The sequence below is a fragment of the Girardinichthys multiradiatus genome, chromosome 21, assembly GCF_021462225.1.
Source record: "Girardinichthys multiradiatus isolate DD_20200921_A chromosome 21, DD_fGirMul_XY1, whole genome shotgun sequence".
Taxonomy (NCBI): Eukaryota; Metazoa; Chordata; class Actinopteri; order Cyprinodontiformes; family Goodeidae; genus Girardinichthys; species Girardinichthys multiradiatus.
Genome location: NC_061813.1, coordinates 24,366,748 through 24,373,597, shown reverse-complemented (window position 1 = coordinate 24,373,597; position 6,850 = coordinate 24,366,748).

Sequence of the window (6,850 nt, the reverse complement as noted above, 5' to 3'; positions counted from 1 at the left end):
TTGGCAGACTCTTCTTCCTGAGCCAAAAAAGAAGCCCAGGTAACAAGGTAAAAAAGAAATGTCTTGGGTCTATATTATTTGCAATGAAAAAAAACAAACAATGAATGTGAATATAAGAATTGGTATTTCTTACCAGTTGTTGCGGACCTTTTTTTAATCTGAGTTGTACGTTTTAGAGCCAGATATGCTGCCAACATCTACTCTCAGGAATGTAGGCTTGCATGTGGCATGACAAACACAAGTTCATTACACCAAGACCATTACAGACTTTTCTTGCAGAATGCAACCCTGAAAAGAAATTAAAGATTTAAAGTTGACAAATGTATTCCCAAATGGTTGGAAAGCATTAAAACCCATTGTACACAAAAATAGAAAACATTTCACCAACAAAATACAACAGGTGCAGTTCAGGGAGTGATGTATTCCTATGTTTCAGAAAGAGATCAAACACAGTAGCAATCGTGGCCACAAACTTGCAGCTCAGAAAGTTTGCATAATTGATGAGTTGGGAATTCTCGTTTGCACTTAGATATTTCGAATGTGTCCCTTTATGGTTATAAGTCTCTGTCACTGACATCTGGGGATGGACACCAACTTTACTTATGACACTGAACAGGAATAAGCTGCTATAGAGAGTGGATGAATGGACATAAACCTTTTTAAACAAAGGTCTAAAACCTGTTTGTTCATAGTTATAATGCTTTGCAAAACTATTTATACCCCTTGAATCTTTTTACTTTGACATGTTTTAACCACAAAATGTATTGCATTTTATTGAGATTTTATGTGATAGACAAATCCAAGGACTTCATAATTGTGAAGTGGAAAGAAAATGCTACATGGCGTTCAATTTGTTTTTACTAATTTAAGTTTGAAAAGTGTGGCGTGCATTTGTATTTAGCCCCACAGAGTCAATTCTTTGTAGTACCACAGTTACGCTGCACTTACAGCTGTAAATCCTTTGGGGGTATTTCTCTACCAGCTTTGCACATCTACAAACTTAAATTCTTGCAAATTCTTCCTTGCAAAATATCTTAAGCTTATCCCACCATCTGTGAACATCAATTTTCAAGTCTTGTTGCAGATTCTTCATTGGATTTGGGTCTGAGCTTTCACTGAGCCATTATAACTATAATGGCTCAGTTGAGCCATTATAAGGTGCATTATTATTGAGCCTTGAGCGGCGCAAGGTGGCAGCAGGTTGGAGTAGCTCTGTTACTTTTGATAATATTTTTTTGGGAACTATCCCTCTTGTGGTGGATACAGTTGATTTTTTTTGGATGACTGTCCACTCCAGTGTCGGATGCTGTGCAGCTTGGAGGATTTTTCTTAATACTTTCTATTTTTGGACATTTGTTATGATGCATTACCGTGGCAACGGGGTTGTTTCTTACAACCGGGAGCAGCTGATTAATATCTCAAAAGCTCAAATAATACTTCAACTACAACCCCAAATCCCTGATGAGTTGAAAAGGAGAAGGAAGAAGTTCAAACCATCTCTTCCGTCGATTATAATGGGCAATGTGAGATCGTTGGGAAACAAGTTGGATGAACTCCAAGCCCTACAAAGTACCCAGCCAGAGTACCGGGCATGCAGTATCATGAGTTTTACTGAGACATGGCTGCAGGATCACATCCCCAACTCCAGCGTCTCTCTGCCGGGCTTTTTAACCATACGAGCAGACAGAGATTTAAAGAGGAGCGGCAAATGTAAAGGAGGTGGACTGGCAGTACTTGTGAACAACAGATGGTGTAATCCAGGACATGTTACTGTGAAGTGTCATCTCTGCAGTCCAGATATTGAACTGTTGGCATTAAGTTTTCGTCCATATTATTTACCCAGAGAGTTCACCAGTGTTCTCGCCCATAGACTGCTGGAGATAGGCACCAGCTCCCCCGCGACCCACTATGGAATAAGCGGTAGAAAATGACTGACTGACTGACAGTTCACCAGTGTTATTTTGGTAACAGTTTACGTTCCACCGTCTGCTGTTGCTGACACTGCATGTGATGCCATCAGCTCAGTTGTTGCTAAGCTACAGATACAAAACCCCAATGCTTTTGTGGCAATTTCTGGTGATTTTAACCACGCTTCACTCTCTGCTACACTTCCAACGTTTCAACAGTTTGTCAGCTGCTCTACCAGAGAAAACAAAACATTGGATTTGTTTTATGCAAATGTCAAGGACTCATACATTTCTACAGCAAGAACTCCTCTAGGCAAATCAGATCACAGTCTTGTTTTTCTCTGCTCAAAATATAAGCCCCTTGTTCAGAGGCAACCTGTAATAAAGAGAACTGTGAGGAAATGGTCACAGGAAGCTAAAGAAGCTCAGCAAGGTTGCTTTGAGGCTACAGACTGGGACGCACTTTACCAGCCACATGGAGAGGACATCAATGCCATGACTGAGTGTGTAACCGACTATATAAACTTCTGTGTGTATAACATCATCCCCACCAGAACCGTGAGATGCTTCCCCAATAACAAACCTTGGATCACCAATGACCTGAAGGACCTGCTTAACAAGAAAAAAAGAGCCTTCAGAGAGGGAGACAGATAATTATTGAGGATTACACAGAAGCAACTTAAAGTCAAGATAAGAGACAGCAAGGAGGTGTACAAGAAGAAGATGGAGAGCAAGCTCCAGCAAAACAATATCAGAGATGTGTGGACAGGGATGAAGAAGATCACAGGCTTCAAGCAGAAGGATGATCAGACCGATGAAGGTCTGGACAGAGCCAATGAACTGAACACATTCTTCAATAGGTTCAGTTCAGAAACAAGCTTCGCATCCTCCTCTCCTGCTCACAGCCAAACAGACATTCCACCTTCCTTTGACCCACAGGACCCACAGCTGTCCAGTAACACCTCACATTTTTTATCTTCCACCTCAGCCATGGACCCTTCTGCTTCTACATGTTTGCCTTCAACCATATCAGAAAATGCTGATGCTTCCTTTGCTTCCACCTGTGTGTCTCAAGAAGTCAAGTGAAGATGCAACTGGAGAGACTGAATAGGAATAAGACTGCAGGTCCAGATCATGTCAGCTCTAGAGTCCTGAAGGCCTGTGCAGAGCAGCTCTGTGGGATTCTGCAGCACCTCTTCAACCTTAGCCTGGCCCAGAAGAAGGTTCCGGTGTTGTGGAAGACCTCCTGTCTTGTTCCGGTACCAAAGAAAACTCACCCATCAGTCCTCAATGACTATAGACCTGTTGCCCTGACATCTCACATCATGAAGGTCCTAGAGAGACTCCTGTTGGCCCACCTGAGTAAGCAAACAGTAAACCATCAGGACCCCCTTCAGTTTGCTTATCGCTGTGGAGTTGGAGTTGAAGATGCCATCATACACCTGCTTCAACAAACCCACTGTCATCTGGACAAAGCCAGCAGCACTGTGAGGATCATGTTCTTTGATTTCTCCAGTGCATTTAATACAATCCAACCTGATTTGCTTTGTCAGAAACTCCAGAAGACTCAGGTGGAGGCCTCAACAATCTCCTGGATCAAAGACTACCTGACAAACAGACCACAGTTTGTGAGACTGAAGGGTTGTGAGTCTAACCAAGTAGTCAGCAGCACAGGAGCACCACAGGGGACAGTACTCTCACCATTCCTTTTCACTCTGTACACCTCAGACTTCCAGTACAAGACAGACTCCTGTCATCTGCAGAAATACTCAGATGATTCTGCAGTCGTGGGGTGGATCAGAGATGGACAAGAAGCTGAGTACAGGAAGGTGGTGGACCACTTTGTGGCATGGTGAGGAAACAATCATCTCATTTTGAACGTGACTAAAACAAAGGAGATGATTGTAGATTTTAAGAGAAACAGGAATAAGTCAAAAACTATTTATATTATGGGAGAAGAAGTGGAGGTGGTGGAGGAGTATAAATACCTCGGTGTTCACCTGGACAACAGACTAGAGTGGAGATGCAACTGTGAAGCCATCTACAAGAAGGGACAGAGCAGACTGTACTTCTTGAGGAAGCTTAGGTCCTTTGGTGTTTGCAGCAACATGCTGCATATCTTCTATAAGTCTGTTGTGGAGAGTGTGATCTCTTCTACCATCATCTGCTGGAGAAGCAGCATCAGAGCCAGGGACTTAAAAAAGCTCAACAAGCTGATAAAGAAGGCTGGCTCTGTTCTGGAGACTCATCTGGAACCTCTGGAGATCATTGGACAAAGAAGGATTCTTCATAAAATGAAGAACATTATGGAGAACCCTGAGCATCCTCTTCATGAGATTGTCCTAAAACAACAGAGTGTCTTCAGTCAGAGTCTTCTTCAGATCTGCTGTAAGACGGAGCGCTACAGGAGATCCTTCCTGCCCACAGCCATCAGCATCTACAACGGCTCTTTGAAGAAACCTTCATAATATGAGCTATAACAACATTTAATTTCCCTTTGGGATTAATAAAGTATTTTTGAATTGAATTTGAATTGAATAACACAAGGTTGAAATATTGTTTGCTCTAAACCATTCTATTGTAGCTCTGGCTGTATATTTCTGCTTGCTGAAAGCATAACATCTGCTCCATCCTCAGGTCTTATACAGCTGCTTCCAGGTTTTCTTCCAGTACTGAACTATATTTAGCATACCCACAGCATTATGCTGTGGGTATGCTAATATTTTGAGAAGGACCTGTATATTTAGCATACCCACAGCATAATGCTGCCACCAACATGCTCCACTGAAGGGATTGGCGTGTTTAGGGAGATAATGATTTATCTTCTTGATCAGCCTGTCAGTTTAGGTGGATGGCCATAGTAGTTTTGGAGTAGTGCCATGCTTTACAAATGGATTTAACGGTGCTCTATGAGATGTTCAGAGCTAGGTATTTTGTTTTGATTCAACCATGCTTTAAACCTCTCCCCATGGCCTGTCAGTTGTGTTCTGTGGTCTTCATAATGATGTGTCCACCAATGTTTTATAAAAAATCTTCTAATTCCTTTACAAAACAGCTGTTTTTCTAAAAAAGATGGATTCTTTTTATTTAATTTTCAAGGCTACCCTGGATTTTATTATTTTATTTAGGAAAATCACTCAAAATCATAAATGAAAAACATTAAAGTTTGTGACTGTAACATGACAAAATGTGAAAATGCTAAACAGGTGTGAATACTTCTGCAAGGGCCTGTTTTAACAGGCTGTACACTTAGAATATTAGACAGAATAATCAGTTATTGCCATGTGAGAACAGTATGACTATGATCTCAGTCAGTCAGTCAGTCAGTCAGCTATTTTCTACCGCTTATTACATAGTGGGTCGCGGGGGAGCTGGTGCCTATCTCCAGCAGTCTATGGGCAAAAGGCGGGGTACACCCTGGACAGGTCGCAAGTCCATCGCAGTGCATGACTGTGATATTTAACGGATATTCAGAACGTTTGACAGTTTTCATTTCAGATCAGTCTCACCTAAACTCCACAGGTGTCACTGACGTTCACCGTAGCCCTGCAATCCCCACAGTGCCCTTATTGCGATGCAATCAACTCTTTAAGCATTCTTCTTCACTTTACATATTCTACTGGCACACTAAGAGCCAATTTTGCAATTACTCACCCCAAGAATCAATTTGTAGATGCTCTGTGAAATTCATTATCAGAGAAAATCCGTCTCCATGTCCTAACAAGGTACTGCAGCTTGTTACCATGGCATATTGCTGCACACACATTCAAGGTACCTTTAGCAGTGATTACAACTGACCCCTGCCAATTGAAACCATTGTGAATATGCCACAGATTGTTTCCTCATCTGAGTTTGATGCCTTGGCAGCTACATATTGTGAAACAGGAATGAGGTGGGCACGTAAAAAAGAGCTGCTTGCGCTTCCTGCCTTGAGTCACCCACCAGAGACAATTACATTTACCAAAGAGTTTTGGTTAGAAATTATGATCCTTCTTTAGAAATATGAGGGAAAATGCAGCATGAGAAGAGAAACATATTTGAGAAATTACTGACCTTATCCATTCATAAGTTCATGATTTGTAGGACTTTGCGTTATTTTATTATTTTGTTCAGTGTCCATTTTGTTTAGTTACTTTCCTCAGCTGCCTTACATTGGCATTGGCAGCACTACTGTCCTACAACCGGGGTAATCAGACTCACCTGTTCTATGTTCTAGTAATCATCTTCCTTTCTATTTATACTGCTGGTTTACTTTCAGTTATTGTCACATCCATTGGTAACTCACCTCATGTTTGATTGATTACTTCCTCCAAGAGGAGGGTGTCTGATTCGGGAACCTCAGGGTTTCATCTTTTCTTTTTGCAGATGATGTGGGTCTGCTGGCATCTCCATACCATTAGTTTTAGTGTGTGCTGGAACAGTTTACAGTCAAGTCCATAACAAAAGCAGAGGTTGCTGAGGTAGAAAAAAGCTTGATATAGGCAGGAAACCAGTAGTGGACAAAATTCACTCTGAAATGCTTGGGGGATCTGGACTTTTGGGGGCTGTTGTGGTTGACACTGCTCTTTAATGTCATGTGAAGTGAGATGAGAGCGATGACGCCTACAGTAAGACAGACCGGGATGGTTGTCTCAATAATTAAGGAAGTGGACCATAGGGTGTGTTCAAAATATGGAGGGATCACACTACTTCTCCGCTGGACAGGTCGGCAGTACATCGCAAGGCGTGTTTTTGCAGTCATTTTATAATATTGAAAGAAAACACAATGTTTTGACATTTCACTTTTAATGCTGACTTTTGAATTTCCGACTGAGGGCTGCCAGATTTTTCACCAAAGGTCAATGCTCAGATTTTTCCCTCTCCTTAACTTTAATAACTGTCACATAAACATGCGCAACACATTGACAGTCAATGTTTTGGGTCATCTTATGACTGGTTTTTAA